Consider the following 16,281-nt stretch of genomic DNA (forward strand, 5'->3'; position numbering starts at 1 on the left):
AGTAGTAGTAGTGGTGGTGTAGTAGTAGCGGTAGTAGTAGTAGTAATGGTAGTAGAGGTAGTAGTAGTGGTGGTGTGGTAGTAGTAGTAGTAGTAGTAGTAGTAATGGTAGTAGAAGTAGTAGTAGTAGTGGTAGTGGTAGTCGTAGTGGTAGTAGTGGTAGTAGTAGTAGTAGTAGTAGTAGTAGTAGTAGTGGTAGTAGTAGTGTTGTAGTAGTAGTAGTGGTAGTGGTAGTAGTACTAGTGGTAGTGGTAGTAGTAGTGGTGGTAGTGGTGGTGTAGTAGTAACACAGTGGTCCTTGTTTTGTGTTAAACAATCATCTTCTGGCAAATGTGAGGTGTACAACGAGGGTGGGGAGGGATGTCGTATTCTGTGAAACTGAATATTTAAAGTACCCAAATGAGCTTGGAGCCCCAGTGGTGGTAGTTTCGACGAATGGGAGTGGGCGTTCCGAGAGGAGGAAACCGACGTCCTGGCCGCGAGCGGAGCACCGGAGTCCGGAAGCGAAGTGCTTGTTGCTTCACCAAGAGGACCTGCCGGGTTTTCATTGAGCACACCCATCTGTGGTCGTACGTGTTGTGAGTGCTGGCGTATCTCTCACACCGCTACAGTAATGGTAGTAGTTGTAGTAGTAGTGATGGTGGTAGTCGTACTAATCGTAGTGTTAGTAGTAGCAGTACTTGTGGTGGTGGTGTTAGTAGTAGCAGTACTTGTGGTGGTAGTAGTAGTAGCTTTGGTAGTAGTAGTGGTAGTTGTGGTGGTATTAGTAGTGTTTGTCGAAGCAGTAGTTGTGGTCGGGGTGGTAGTAGTAGTAGTAGTAGTTGTGGTAGTTGTACTAATAGTAGTATTAGTGTTAGTAGCAGTACTTGTGGTAGTAGTAGTGGTATTAATAGTAGTAGTAGCAGTAGTGATAGAACTGGTGGTGGTAGTAGTAGTAGTAATAGTAGTAGTGATACTTCCCCCATCCAAAACCTTGATCTTTTTATTGCGTATGTGTTATTGTGTGTGTTTACCGGTGTGTACCCCGATTTAGAATAGGTACACCGTATCCCTGTGTGTCGTAAGAGGCGACTCAAAGGGTTGGTGTGAGGAAGGGCATCCGGCCATAAAAAACATTGTCTCAAAAAGAGAACCATGCCAATTTGGAGAAGATTGTCATGGGGACCGCAAGGCTAACCCCCGCTCTTGCAGGGAAAATGGCCTTAAAATGCCTGTTGTTGTTGTTGTTATTGTGTTTCTAGTTAGTTTTGGTTTTGTCATTTTTGCAAACTTTGTGTAATTAGTCGTTTTTTTGTTCATACCTCGTGTGCAGCCTGGTCTCTCGAGCCCCCCCCCCCCTAGTTATTGTGAATATAAGTTCTTGCCTTCACTGTATTGCTTGTTTCTTTCTTTGATTTTCTTTCCCCCCCTTACCTCCCACAAACATCTTATCCTTTGTCAAACGTTTTAAATACAAAAACAGAACAGAAAAACACATTACTTTAAAAATTCCTTCTCTCCAAGCGGACACGTGCTTGTTGCCCCGCCTCCTTTATCTCCTTTCTCCAGCCTTTCCAAATCGAGTTTCCTCCATACTCACTCAACCCTTTCTCCTTCTTTCTCAAATCCATGTCCTCACTTAGGGCCTTTTCCCAGATTGTTTTTCACGGTTTTGTTTGAATATCATTTAAGTATGTTTAAACTTTCCCCTGCAGTGTTTTATTCAGTGGTTTATTACAACACGCGGTTTTTCTTCCTATTTCAAAGGCTTTTTAAAATTTCCTCTTCAATTCATTCCACTTCAAAAAAAATAAAATCTATTACAGTTCCTCCTCCCTACATTCTCTAAACTCACCTTCATTCCATCCCTCCTCGATCATTTTAAAATGGATCTTCGACTTTAAAATCACAATAAATACAGTTTGTAATAAATGTTCGTTTTTCATGAATCATCCACTTTCTAAACCCTCTCCTCACACCTCCCTTTCAATTCTCCCTCCTCACCCCTCCCGTCTCCTCCAAATCCCCCCTTGCTCCTCCCCTTCAAATCTCTCCCTCCCCCTCCCCTTCAAAACTCCCCCCTTTCCCCCTCCTTTCCAATCTCCCTCCTCTCTCCTCTCTCCTCCCCTTAAAAACTCCCCCCTCACCCCTCCGCTTCAAAACTCCCCCCTCACCCCTCCCTTTCAAAACTCTCCCCTCACCACTCCCCTTCAAATCTCTTCCCCCCCTACCATCTTTCTCCAATTCTCCCCCTCATTCCCCCCTCCTCCTCAAAGCTGCCTCCTCCTCACTTTGTCTCCCTTCTATCTCATTCCTCCACCTCCTCCAACCTTTTACTTTGCTCTGCCCCGCCTCAAACAACCCCTCACTGTGCCTCATCCCATCACCATCAAACCTTTTGTCCTCCTCATCCTTCCTGTTCTCCTAACTCTTCTGCAATCTCTGACACACTATCAACAGCTCTCCATACCTCCCACTCTCACCCTTCATCTGACCCTGGAGTCCCTGTATAGAGAGAGTTGCGACATGAAGAGTCCGAAAAAAATTGGTCACGTGGTCTGTGGACGCCATGTTGTTTCCTGTCCGATCTTCGCGTGTTCTGGCCTTGCATTGAATACATACGAGGAACGCTCTATTTTATTGTCTCGCTTTGTTTGTTGTCTTTGATAATACTTAATAATGAGAGTATTGAAGGAGCTGGGGCTCCCACGTCGATCGGAAGAATGGACGCGACAAAAAGCTGGAATTCATCCGAGTTGCTTTAATCAAACCAAACACTCAGGCACTCTGAAAAGCCCGTTTATCGGGCAGCAATTATCCCGGAGCGTTTGCCCAGGAAAGGCGAGAGGGGCGTAGCCCAGCGTCCTGGCTGCGGCCTGGCAAGTTGAGCGCGGGCCTGCCCGGGCGTCCTGGACGAGCCCGGCATGGTGATCGCTCCGCGTCCTTGATAGGTGCAAGGCGATTGTGAAAACCCAGCGGTAGCCGCTACACACGTCCCCCTAGAATCGACTTGCACCGGCAGGGTCAATTTGAGGGGGGTCCTGATGACCCGGCCGAAGCGACCCCTGGCGGGTCGTGGGAGGGGGTCCGGTGTGGTGGTGGGCGGTCGAGTGGGGGGCACCGTGGACGGGGGGCGGCCTCGCCGCGGCGGAAGGGCCACCCGTGGTGGGTGGTCGATGTCCACGTGCGCCGGCTTGAGGCGGTCCACCGCAATCCGGTCCGACCTGCCGCCGATGTCGATGACGAACGACTTGTCGTCCCGTCGCAGCACCCGGAAGGGCCCGTTGTACGGCGGCCGGAGTGGCCCCCGATGTGCAATGGCGAGGCCCACGCGCTATCGGAGCGCCGCACGATGCCGAGGTGCTCCAACGCGTCGAATTCGGCCTTCGCCACGGCGAGCTTGGCTGGGTCGAGGCGGCGGGCCCTGGCGTAGACCGGCGGGCCCGTGGTTGGTATGTGGTGCTCGATCCCATGCCGTACTGCGACGGCCGAAAACGTCGGCCACGTGAGGGCCGGGAACTCCGTGAGCAGGCGAGCAAACTCGTTCGCCGCCGGGACGGCGCATGCCAGCTCAGTCGGCGCGGAGCTGCTCAATGTGCATACCAGGGAGCTGAAAGTTTCGGCGTTGATTAAACGACGCCGTTGGACGTCCACCAGCAGTCCGTGTGCGCAGAGGAAGTCGACGCCTAGCAGAGCCATGGGCACGTTTGCGGTTACAAACGTCCAAGCAAAGCATTGGCCGCCGAAGCAGAGGGTGACGTTGCGCGGGCCGAAGGTGCGGATGGTCGATCCGTTGGCCGCAACCAAGGAGGGGCCGCAAACCGCGGATTGCCTGTCCTGGTCAGAGGCGGGTATGACGCTCAGTTGGGCGCCGGTGTCGCACAGGAAGCGCCGTCCGGACGCTTTATCCGTGATGAACAGTAAGTTGCCCGTGTGGCCGGCGCTCATGGCTGGTAATGAACGCCGGCCCGGCCGTTTCCCGGCCTGCCGAAGGTGCACGGGGGTCGGCATGTCCGGGCCTTCTGTCCGAACCTGGCATGATAGTAACACCACGCTTGGTCAGGTGGAGGCCCCGGTCGTCGTGCTGGAGGTGGTCGGCTCGGTGTAGCGGCCGCCAATTGCGTCGGCAGTTCGGTCGTTGACCGTGCCAGGTGCTCGGGCGCCATGGGTGTTGCGTCGGACGGCGGTGGGTCCCATGTCGCCGCTGCGATGCGCTGTCCTGCGGCGGAGATCTTGTTGGCTTCTCTGGCAAGGGCCCGGGGATCTGTGATCATCGTGCTTGCCAGGGCGAGGCGTACCGGGTTAGGCAGCTGACGGAGGAACAGCTCCCGGAACAGGAATGCCGGAGAGTGCTCGCCGAGCAGTGAAAGCATGTAGTCCATTCGCTCGGAAGGGCGCGTGTCGCCGAGCTCGGGCAGGTCGAGCAGGCGCCATGCGCGTTCCGCCGATGGGAGGGCGAAAGCGTCGAGGAGAAGCTTCTTAATCGCGCCGTATTTGTCAGCGGCTGGCGGGCTCTCGAGGAGGCTCAGGGCGCGGGCCGCAGTGGCCGAACCGAGCGCTGCTACCACATGGTGGAAGCGGGTGTCGTCGGCCATGATGCCTCGCAGGGCGAACAGGGAATCCGCCTGTGCGAACCAAACCGCCGCGTGAGCCTCCCAGAAGGTAGGCAGTTTAAGGGCGACTGCCGTGTCCATGTCGGTAGGTCACCAATGAAGGAGCTGGGGCTCCCACGTCGATCGGAAGAATGGACGCGACAAAAAGCTGGAATTCATCCGAGTTGCTTTAATCAAACCAAACACTCAGGCACTCTGAAAAGCCCGTTTATCGGGCAGCAATATATATACATATTATCCCGGAGCGTTTGCCCAGGAAAGGCGAGAGGGGGCGTGGCCCAGCGTCCTGGCTGCGGCCTGGCAAGTTTAGGGCGAGCCTGCCCGGGCATGCCCGGGCATGCCCGGGCGTCCCGACTGAGGCCTGTCAAGTTGAGTGCGGGCCTGCCCGGGCGTCCTGGACGAGCCCGGCATGGTGATCGCTCCGCGTCCTTGATAGGTGCAAGGCGATTGTGAAAACCCAGCGGTAGCCGCTACAGTATTGTCTTTAATACTCACACTCATTCTAATGACGCCAAATACTTAAGATCACACGCTGATAAGACTCTCCTTGTCTGTAATAGAACTCATATGCCATACGGGGACAAAGCCTTTTGCAACTTCGTACCTGCCCCCTGGAACAAACTACCTATAACTATTCGGACCTCACACAACATAAAAACTTTCAAAGCAAAACTCAAAACACATTTATTTCCAAAGTAACTTAATTGTATTTTTTGAAAAGTAGCTTTAAGTCGCATTCTTCTAAGATTGTGTAATGTAAGTTGTAGTCTTCAAGATATGTTGTGAAGCGCTTTGTTCATTTCATGCTAAGGCGCTATATAAATACTGTTCTTATTGTTATTATTATTATGTACATGGATGTAATTTGGAATCGTTTAGATGTACACCATACAACTAATTGAACATTGCTATGAAAAACGGGTATGTTTTACATGCATACTCTTCCATTGCAAGTCTGGATTACAATTTCTGGGCCTTTTATATAATTACAATTTAATTGTGCATATGTATTTCTCCCGGTGCGCCTACATGAAAAGTTAAATTACTTTTTAATTTTCATATTTAAAATCAACATTTCTGTCATTTGTCAAGATGGTTTTAAGGCAATCTTGTTATAATGATAGGAATTTATATGGCGTAAATTGCAGGAGCCTCTAAGCGCTTAGAAAAGAGAAGAAAGCCAACGAGATGAATATACAAATACAAATTATACAAGAAGAAAACCTAAGATATAATCAGATGTAGGCATTTTCAAATAAATGAGTCTTTAACAGAGATTTGAAAATGTTCACATTGTCGGCTTTGTGTGCATGCATGCTAGTCAAGAAAGTAAGACGCAAGAGAGCAAGGTAGTCCAGAAAATGATAGGCACTTCCTGTCCCCTCTTTCCCTTTTATTCTTTTTCCCCCTCTCCTCCCTCTCCTCCCCACATACAACTACATTTCTGAACAAAGATTGTTGCAATAAACAAAATCCGATTCTTATCTTGGACTAAGAGAAAATCATATCAAAATCGAGGGGCACGGTGCAAATCACAAATTACACAATGTAGGCACTCAAATTTTGTACTCGGTTACGCACAATGTATACACACTAGCGGGCAGTGCACTAGTGCATGGCACAAACAATGGAAACAAAATCGCTTCTAATTCTGGGTTGTCGTAACTCTCTCTATACAGGGACTCTATCTGACTCTATCCCTCCTCCCCCCCTGTTCTGCACCCGATGTTCCCCCACCCTCTTCCTTAACGGTATGGACCTCAAACATACGGGGCCTTCGCTCAAACCTGATTGATCTCTCCACACAGGTTGCTTCTGACAAACCAGACATAATCTGCTCAACAGAAACTTTCCTCCTTCAAGATGTTTCTGATTCCTTAATGTCTCTTCCTGGTTACTCCCTCCTCCGGTATGATAGACCTGAGCCTTGTCCTGGAGGTGGGGTTGCTATCTTTATTTAAAAAAAACTCTCTTCCTCACTCTCCTTGCACTGCCCTCTCTCCACCTCACCCCCAGGAGTACCTATGGCTACGGCTTCCTCTCCGCTCCCACCTTTTGTTCATATGTGTTCTGTACCGTCCTCCAAACAGTGACGACTCCATTTACATTTCACTGTCTGACAACATGGACTAACTTATATCCACTCATCCCAACTCTCTGTTCCTCATATGTGGTGACTTGAACTGTCATCATGCCAGCTGGCTAGGTGTGGGTTCCTCTATCACCAGCAATGGCATCTCAGCAAAGGACTTCTGCAACTCACTGGGACTGACACAATCTGTTAATGTCCCGATCCGGATCTCAGTCAATGAAACATCTTCTCTTCTAGACTTGGTTATGACAAACTTGTAGTGAAATTATACCAAGGTGAACCCAGGGTGTGCTCGCTTCAAAAGGGGCGTCTATAAGACCCGGGACAACCGGGGCGCACGGACACTCCAGCGGAACTCACTGTGACATAGTCCTGTAGTTTGAATGGTATGTACGCCCCTAAATGCTGCGCTGACTGTCCTCTCTATTGGACCATTGCCATATTGAATCGACCATTGCTCATGAAATACTCTGATTTTAATGCCTGTTGCATGAATGTATTTTTACAGGATGTACTTCAGATCTAAATGATATTAAACCTACCCAGAGGTCAAGTCGTGTCTGAGCTTGATTTTCACGACAAAACTTACCTGCAAATGTCTGCTGCTCTTCTTCTGCTCCAATCGGTTCTTCTGACCATATGCTTGTTAAAGTGGCAATCTCTCTGGCCATTCTCAGAGAGCCTCCTCAACGTCGACGAGTCTGGCATTTCACTCAGGCCGACTGGCATGGTCTTCAAGCAGCCATCAATCATCTGGACTGGTCTCCCATCTCCACTGCCTCTGCCATCAACTCTTCCTTGGAATTCTTCCAAAGTAAACTGCTCTCTCTTATGCACAGATTTACCCCCATCTCGTCTTCAGTTGTCTTACCCTTCCTCCCGTCCATGGTACACGGAATCTTGTGGTGAGGCAGTTGCCCTGAAACAACTTGCCTTTGTCTCTTGGAAGGCTAATCCAACTGAAGGAAATCTCAGTACCTTCCACCAAGTTCGGAACCAGTGTGTGTCTACCCTCAGGAGAGCCAGGAAACAATATCCCTCCACTCAAGACTGAACTCTCAAACCTGTCTCCTTCCTCCAAATCCTGATGGCGTCTGGTCAAATCTGTTCCTCGTGTTTGTTCCCCCTCCATCCCCTCCCTTACCTCAAATGGCTACACAGCTGACTCCGCACATGACAAAGCCGAATGCCTCAACTCTGTGTTTGCCTCGAAATCTTGTGTCCCAAACCCATCTCTCTCTGTTCCCACCTTACCCGGTCGAACCCAGCTGCTCCTGGACTCTGTGTCCTTCTCTCCTGACAAGGTGGAGAAGTTTCTATCAATCCTCGACACTGATTCTGATTCTGCAACTGGACCAGACGGCATCAGCCCACGGCTACTGAAATCCTGCTCTGCTGCTGTTTCACACCCTCTCTCTGTTCTCTTCACCCCCTCTTTTGCTCAAGGTCATCTGCCATCAGCTTAGAAACGAGCAAACATTACCGCTTTACACAAAAACGGTGCAAAAACAGATCCTTGCAACTACAGACCTGCTCCCAATTATCAGCAAAGTCATGGAAGACATCATTGCTTCAGATATGAAATCTTTCCTCTTCTCCAATGGCTTGATCTCTGATCATCAATTTGGTTTCAGACCAGTTCATTCTACTCTGGACATGCTGCTTCTGCTATCTCAACAATGGATGGAGGTCCTCAATGCCAAACCGGAAATCAGAGCTGTCTCCCTTGACATATCACGTGCCTTCCATACGGTCTGGCACCCCACTCTGCTCACCAAACTCTCCTCCTATGGTATCCATGAAAATCTCCACGCATGGCTTATGGACTTCCTCTCTGGTCGTAGTCAACGTGTGGCCCTGAATGTATTTCTCTCATCTCCCCTTCCTGTTCTGGCTGCAGTTCCCCAAGGCAGTGTTCTGAGCCCTGTGCTTTTTCTGGTCTTCATCAATGATCTCTCCGACTCTCTGGAAAATCCTCTCTATCACTTTGCTGATGACTCCACTCTCTGCCGCTCCATTCCTCATCCCTCAGATCGGCAGTCTGCAGCCTCCTTACTCTCTGCAGACCTGGACAAAAATCACAGACTGGTCAAACAAGTGGAACATGTCTTTCAATCCTGACAAATCTTACTCTTACTATGTCTCTCTGAAAAGACCGACTGGATAGCCCTCCCATCGACTTTCGCAACAATCCTCTCCAAGAAATTCCGTCACTCACGCTTTTGGGTCTCGCTATCTACCATGATCTTTCCTGGGAAAACCACATTTCCAAGCTGGCCTCCAAAGCCAGTCGCTGGCTGGGCATCCTCCGTCGTGCGAAGTCCTTCCTTGGTACACCTGAGCTCCTCACCACATACAAGGCTTTCATCCACAGCTCAATGGAATACTGCTCTCCCCTCTGGGCTGGTGCTCCTGCCTCACACCGAGCTCGTCTTCACGCTGTTGAAACGAAAGCTTTCAGAATCATTGGAATCTCCCTCGATTAAGCTGATTGTGAGGGCCTTTCACTCACTCACCACAGGCAGGTAGGTGGTGTTTCTGTCTTCTACCAACTCTCTCTGTGCTCTGTCCCCCAAATATTCCTACAGGTCGCACAAGATCTGCCAGCAACCCTCTTCTGGTGAAATTGCCATAATCAAGACTCTCTGATCACCTTCACTCTTTCTTTCCTCTTTACTTCCGCCTCTGGAACAAACTCCCTCACTCTCTTCAATCCCACTCCTCCCTCCAGGTCTTTAAAACAGCTGTTCACCACCATCTCTTATCTTCCCCCATCCAAAACCTTGATCTTTTCTACCCCTGTTAATTCACCCCAGATCCACTTTTTTGAAATACCGATGAAGGAGCTGTGCTCCAACGCGAGTCGAAAGAATTGACGCGACCAAAGACGGAAATTCGTCCGAGTTGCTTTATTGCACGTATCAAACTCGGGCACTCTGAAAAGCCCGTTTATCGGGCAGCAATATATATACACATTTATGCCGGAGCGTTTGCCCGGGAAAAGCCAGACCGGGCATGTCCGGGTGTCAAGGGCGAGTCCTGGAAAGGCGAGGCTGGACGCGGCCTGGCAAGTCGAGAGCGGGCATGCCCGGGCGTCCTGGATGAGCCCTGGAAAGGCGAGAGTGGGCGTGCCCGGGAAAGACGCGTCTGGGCCCGTCCGGACGAGCCCGGCATGGCGATTGCGCCCTGGCCGTGTCCTGGCAGGTGCAAGGCGATTGTGTACACCCAGCGGTAACCGCGACACACGCCCCTCCAGAATCGACCTGCACCGGCAGGGTCAATTTAAGGAGGGTCCGGATGACCCGGCCGAAGCGACCCCTGGAGGGACGGGGGGGGGTCCGATGTGGTGGTGGGTGGTCGAGCGGGGGGCACTGTGGACGGGGGGCGGCCTCGCCATGGAGGAAGCGCCAACTGTGGTGGTTGGTCGACGTCCACATGCGCCGGTTTGAGGCGGTCCACAGAAATCCGGTCCGACCGGCCGCCGAAGTCGACGACGAATGACTTGTCGCCCCGTCGCAGGACCCGGAAGGGCCTGTCGTACGGTGGCCGGAGTGGCCCCCGGTGCGCGTCATGATGCACAAAGACGTACTCCGCTGTGCGAAGCGCCGGGGGGACGTAAGACTGGGGGCCACCGTGGTGGGACGTTGGCACGGGGGCAAACCATCAGGCGGCCTCCTGGAGGTCCGAGCAATGGCGAGCGGCAGACCAGGGACTGGTAGCGTCAGGCACAAACTCGCCCGGGACGCGGAGCGGCTGGCCTTAGACGAGCTCGGCGGCGGACGCCCGGAGGTCCTCCTTGGGGGCCGTGCGGAGGCCCAAAAGGACCCACGGCAGCCGGTCGGCCCAACCGTCGTCCTGAAGGCCGGCCATGATTGCGGCCTTCATGGAGCGGTGAAACCGCTTGCATAACCCGTTGGCTTGGGGGTGGTAGGCCGTGGTGCGGTGCAGAGTAACTCCCAACGAGCGGGCGACCGCGCCCCAAAGTTCGGACGTGAACTGTGGGCCGCGGTCGGACGAGATGTCCGCCGGTGCGCCGAAACGCGCGACCCAGGTGGCGATGAACGCCTGCGCCACGTCGGCGGTGGTGGTGGAGGTGAGGGGTACGGCCTCCGGCCACCTGGTGGTCCTGTCCACCATGGTGAGCAGGTGGGTGAACCCCCGCGATGGGGGCAGGGGACCCACCAGGTCCAAGTGGACATGGTCGAAACACCGTTCAGGCACGGTGAAAGGTGCCAGTGGGGCCTGGGTGTGGCGGTGGATCTTGGCCCGCTGGCAGGCCGTGCAGGCGTTGGCCCAGTCGCGGATGTCCCGTCGAAGGCCGTGCCAGATGAAAAGCGCCGACACCAGCTTCTGAGAAGCTTTCCGGCCCGGGTGAGAAAGGCCGTGGATGGAGGCGAAGATGCGGCGCTGCCAGGTAACAGGCACGATGGGGCGAGGCTGGCCCTGGGAGATGTCGCAGAGCAAGACAGTGTCCGCGAAGGGGATGTCGGCCAGGCGGAGGCCCGTGTCCGCCGCCCGGAGGGCCTGCACCGAGGTGTCGGTGGTCTGGTCGACTGCCATGAGCGCGAAGTCCACGCCGAGGTGGACCGCGTTCGCGCTGGCCCGAGAAAGACAGTCGGCCACGGCGTTGTCTTTGCCGGCGACGTGCCGGATGTCCGTGGTAAAGTCCGACACGGCGGAGAGGTGGCGCTGCTGGCGGGCCGACCACGGCTCCGTGACTTTGGCCATTGCGTAAACCAATGGCTTGTGGTCGACGAAAGCCGTGAATGGGCGGCCCTCCAGGAGGTGGCGGAAATGGCGAACGGCCAGGAATAGACCGAGGAGCTCGCGGTCGAACGTGCTGTATTTTAACTCGTTCGGCCGGAGTTGCCGGCTGAAAAAAGCGAGTGGCTGCCAAACCCCGTCCACCCATTGTTCATGGACGGCGCCCACCGCGTAGTTGGAGGCATCCGTAGTGAGGGCGATGGGCACGTCGAGCACCGGGTGAGCCAGCAGCGTCGCGTCGGCGAGGGCCCGCTTTGCGCTCGCAAATGACGTGTCCATGGCCGCGGACCAGACGATGTCATGCTTGGCCGGCTTGCCCCGGAGGGCCTCGTAAAGGGGCCGCATGGGCTGAGCAGAGCAGGGCACGAATCGGTGATAAAAATTCACCATGCCGAGGAACTCTTGTAGGGCCTTGATGGAGCGGGGACGCGGGAATGTGGTGATGGCCTCGACCTTGGTCGGCAGCGGCACGGCCCCGGTCTTGGTGATGCAGTGGCCCAAAAAGTCAACGGTCGTCGTGCCGAAGTGGCATTTGGCCGGGTTGACAATTAAACCGTGCTCGCTGAAGCGACCGAACAGTGTTCGGAGGTGGAGGAGGTGCTCGGCGCGGGACGTGCTGGCGACGAGGATGTCGTCCAGATGGACGAAAAGAAATGGCAGGTCGCGCAGCACGCCGTCCATCAAGCATTGGAATGCCTGGGCCGCGTTCTTGAGGCCAAACGGCATCCTCAAAAATTCGAACAGGCTGAACGGCGTGATGACGGCCGTCTTCGGGACGTTAGCTGGCCGGACTGGTACCTGGTGGTATCCCCGTATCAGGTCAATTTTTGAAAATATGACCCGTCCCGCCAAACGGGCGGAAAAGTCCTGGATATGCGGGATCGGGTACCTGTCGGGGGTGGTAGCGTCGTTGAGGCAGTGGTAGTCACCACACGGGCGCCATCCGCCCCCCGGCTTTGGCACGATGTGCAGTGGTGAGGCCCACGCGCTATCGGAGCGCCGCACGATGCCGAGGCGCTCCAACGCGTCGAACTCGGCCCTTGCCACGGCGAGCTTGGCCGGGTCGAGGCGGCGGGCCCTGGCGTAGACCGGCGGGCCCGTAGTGGGTATGTGGTGCTCGATCCCATGTCGCACTGCGACGGCCGAAAACGTCGGCCACGTGAGGGCCGGGAATTCCGCGAGCAGGCGAGCGAACTCGTTCGCCGTCGGGAGGGCGCATGCCAGTTCGGTCGGCGCGGAGCTGCTCATCGTACACGCCAGGGAGCTGAAGGTCTCGGCGTTGACAAGGCGATGACGTTTGACATTGACCAGCAGCCCGTGCGCGCAGAGGAAGTCGGCGCCCAGCAAAGCCATGGGGACGCTGGCGGTCACAAAGGTCCACTGAAAGCGCTGGCTGCCGAAGCAGAGGGTGACGTCGCGCGGGCCGAAAGTGCGTATGGCCGATCCATTAGCAGCGACCAAAGAGGGGCCGCAAACGGCGTTCCGCCTGTCCTGCTTAGAGGCGGGTATGACGCTCAGTTGGGCGCCGGTGTCACAAAGGAAACGCCGCCCGGATGCTTTGTCCTTAATAAAAAGCAAGTTGCCCGAGTGGCCGGCGCTCATGGCTGGTAATGAACGCCGGCCCGGCCGTTTCCCGACTTGCCGAAAGTGCACGGGGGTCGGCATGTCCGAGCCTTGTGTCCGAACCTGGCGTGGGAATAACACCATGCCTGGTCAGGTGGAGGCCCCGGCCGTCGTGTTGGGAGCCGTCGGCGCGGCGTGGCGGCCGCCAGTTGCACCAGCAGTTCGGCCTCCAACCGCGCAGGGCGTTCGGGCGTCGTGGGCGTCGCCTCGGACAGCGGCGGGCTCCAGGTAGCCGCTCCGATGTGCTGGCCCGCTGAGGAGATCTTGTCGGCTTCCCTGGCGAGGGCGCGGGGATCTGTGATCGACGTGCCAGCCAGGGCGAGGCGTACCGGGTGAGGCAGCTGGCGAAGGAACAGCTCGCGGAACAGAAAATCCGGAGAGTGCTCACCGAGCAACGAGAGCATGTAGTCCATGCGCTCGGACGGGCGCGTGTCGCTGAGCTCGGGCAGGTCGAGCAGGCGCCGTGCGCGTGCCGCCGGTGAGAGGGCGAAAGCGTCGAGGAGGAGCGTCTTGATCGCGTCATACTTGTCAGCAGCTGGCGGGCTCTCGAGGAGGCTCAGGGAGCGGGCCGCGGTGGCGGAGCCGAGCGCTGCCACGAGAAGCGGGTGTCGTCGGCGGTGATGCCTCGCAGGGCGAACTGGGAGTCCGCCTGGGCGAACCAAACAGCCGCGTGAGCCTCCCAGAAGGTAGGCAGTTTAAGAGCCACTGCCGTATCCATGTTCGGGGTCACCAATGAAGGAGCTGTGCTCCAACGCGAGTCGAAAGAATTGACGCGACCAAAGACGGAAATTCGTCCGAGTTGCTTTATTGCACGTATCAAACTCGGGTACTCTGAAAAGACTGTTTATCGGGCAGCAATATATATACACATTTATGCCGGAGCGTTTGCCCGGGAAAAGCCAGACCGGGCATGCCCGGGTGTCAAGGGCGAGTCCTGGAAAGGCGAGTCTGGACCTGCCCGGGCGTGCTGGACGCGGCCTGGCAAGTCGAGAGCGGTCATGCCAGGGCGTCCTGGACGAGCCCTGGAAAGGCGAGAGCGGGCATGCCCGGGCGTTCTGGGCGAGCCCTGGAAAGGCGAGAGCGGGCATGCCGGACGCTCTGGGTGAGCCCTGGAAAGGCGAGAGCGGGCATGCCCGGGCGTTCTGGGTGAGCCCTGGAAAGGCGAGAGCGGGCATGCCCGGGAAAGACGAGACCGGGCGTGCCCGGGAGGTTCGGGCGAGCCCGGGAACAGTGAGTTCGGGCATGCCCGGGAGAGGCGCGTCTGGGCCCGTCCGGACGAGCCCGGCATGGTGATTGCGCCCTGGCCGCGTCCTGGCAGGTGCAAGGCGATTGTGTACACCCAGCGGTAACCGCTACACCGACTTCTTTCCTGGAAGTCCTAGCAGTGTCCATGTGTTTTATATCTCTCCCACCCCCCCTCACCCCCTTTCCGATACCCCAACCGCCCCCCAAGCCCTCTCCCTCCCACAGATGTCCTGATGTCCCTGTTCTCTGCTGTTGTACTTGTGTGCTTCCCTCTCACTCCCCATCTTGTCTCCCACTCCCTTCATTTTATGGTTTGTGTGTCTGGTTTTGTTGGGTTCTTTTTGTGTGTGATTAATGTTAGCTCTTACACGAGCCTCGATCTTGTATCCAAAAAATAAAAAAATTGGGGGTATTACTGGTAGTAATCAGATTTTAAATTGTATAAATAATGTAATTTCCATAATGAACTTAACTCGACCTGTGTCTGGGTTATATTTCAATGTGCAAGGACCTTTGATCTGGCTCAGGATTTGTTTAGCCAGCCGGTAGTAGTAGTAGTAGTGTTAGTAGTAGTAGTGATGGTGGTAGTAGTACTAATAGTAGCAGTAGTTGTGGTAGTAGTGGTCGTTGTAGTAGCAGTGGTGGTAGTTGTAGTAGTAGCAGTGGTGGTGGTATTAGTATTAGGGATAGTGGTTGTAGTGTTCGTAACAGCAGTAGTTGTGGTAGCGGTGGTAGTAGTAGTGATAGTGGTGGTAGTTGTAGTGGTTAGTGCAGTAGTGGTTGTTGTAGTGATAGTGGTGGTTGTAGTAGTGATAGTGGTGGTGGTAGTTGTAGTGATTAGGCCAGTAGTAGTGGTTGTAGTCATGATAGTGATGGTTAGTAGCAGTAGTGATAGTGGTGGTAGTTGTTGTAATTAGGGCAGTATTAGTAGTAGTGGTTGTAGTAGTGATAGTGGTGGCAGTAGTAGTGATAGTGGTGGTAGTTGTAGTGATTAGGGCAGTAGTAGTAGTGGTGATGTCAGTAATAGTACTCATAGTAGTATTAGTGTTAGTCGTAGCAGTAGTTGTGGTCGTAGTGGTAGTAGTAGTAGTGGTGGTGGTTGTTGTAGTAGTAGTGGTGGTAGTAGTGGTAGTGATAGTAGTAGTTGTGGTAATGGTGGTAGTAGTCATGGTGGTGGTATTAGTGGTAGTGATAGTGGTGGGGTTGTTGTGATTGGAGTAGTAGTAGTGGTGGTTGTAGTGGTGGTAGTTGTAATAGGGGGTATTACTGGTAGTAATCAGATTTTAAATTGTATAAATAATTTAATTTACATAATGAACTTAACTCACCCTGGGTCTGGGTTATATTTCAATGTGCAAGGACCTTTGATCTGGCTCAGGATTTGTTTAGCCATTCAGTAGTAGTATTAGTAGTAGAAGTAGTAGTAGTAGTAGTGGTGGTGGTGGTGGTTGGTAGTAGTGGTGGTAATGGTGGTAGTAGTAGTAGTAGTTGTAGTAGTGGTGGTTGTAGTCATAGTAGTCATAGTAGTTGTAGTGGTAGTGGTAGTAGTCGTAATAGTGGTGTTAGTAGTTGTGATAGGGGTAGTAGTAATCTGACTTTAAATTGTATGAATATATAATTTAATTTACATAAAGTTATTTACTCACTGTCTGGGTCAATGGCAGGGAGGGATGGTGAGCGTAGGAGAGGAGAAGAGAGGAGGCTAAGGGGGGAAAGAGGAGAGGATAGAGGAGGGAAGGGGACAGAAGAAGGGAGGGGGGAAGGGAGGAGAAGAGAAGAGAAGAGAAGGAGGGGAGTGGAGGAGACAAAAATTCACAAACATACGCAGCTCATTGTGACATTTCATTGGATTTTAACCCTGTGCCTTCACGGAGGTTGGCTGTTAACCCCAGCTCTGTGGACCCCTCAGATATCCTGTGGGACTTAAAGATCTCCCTTGTTTCTCTTTCACCTTTTCCTTTGGATA

General features: G+C 53.7%; 1 protein-coding gene across 1 annotated transcript in view; it reads left to right on the forward strand.

Moving 5' to 3' along the window:
* The first annotated feature begins 452 nt into the window (after nt 1-452).
* The window catches only part of LOC144892438 (uncharacterized), a 41,186-nt gene continuing 25,357 nt past the window's right edge, over nt 453-16,281 (forward strand). Inside the window, exon 1 of the mRNA XM_078779288.1 lies at nt 453-577. The gene's annotated coding sequence lies outside the window, so the exon portion shown is untranslated. The remainder of the gene's footprint in view (nt 578-16,281) is intronic.

The sequence above is a fragment of the Myxine glutinosa genome, chromosome 5, assembly GCF_964187855.1.
Source record: "Myxine glutinosa chromosome 5, kmMyxGlut1.1, whole genome shotgun sequence".
Lineage (NCBI taxonomy): Eukaryota > Metazoa > Chordata > Myxini > Myxiniformes > Myxinidae > Myxine > Myxine glutinosa.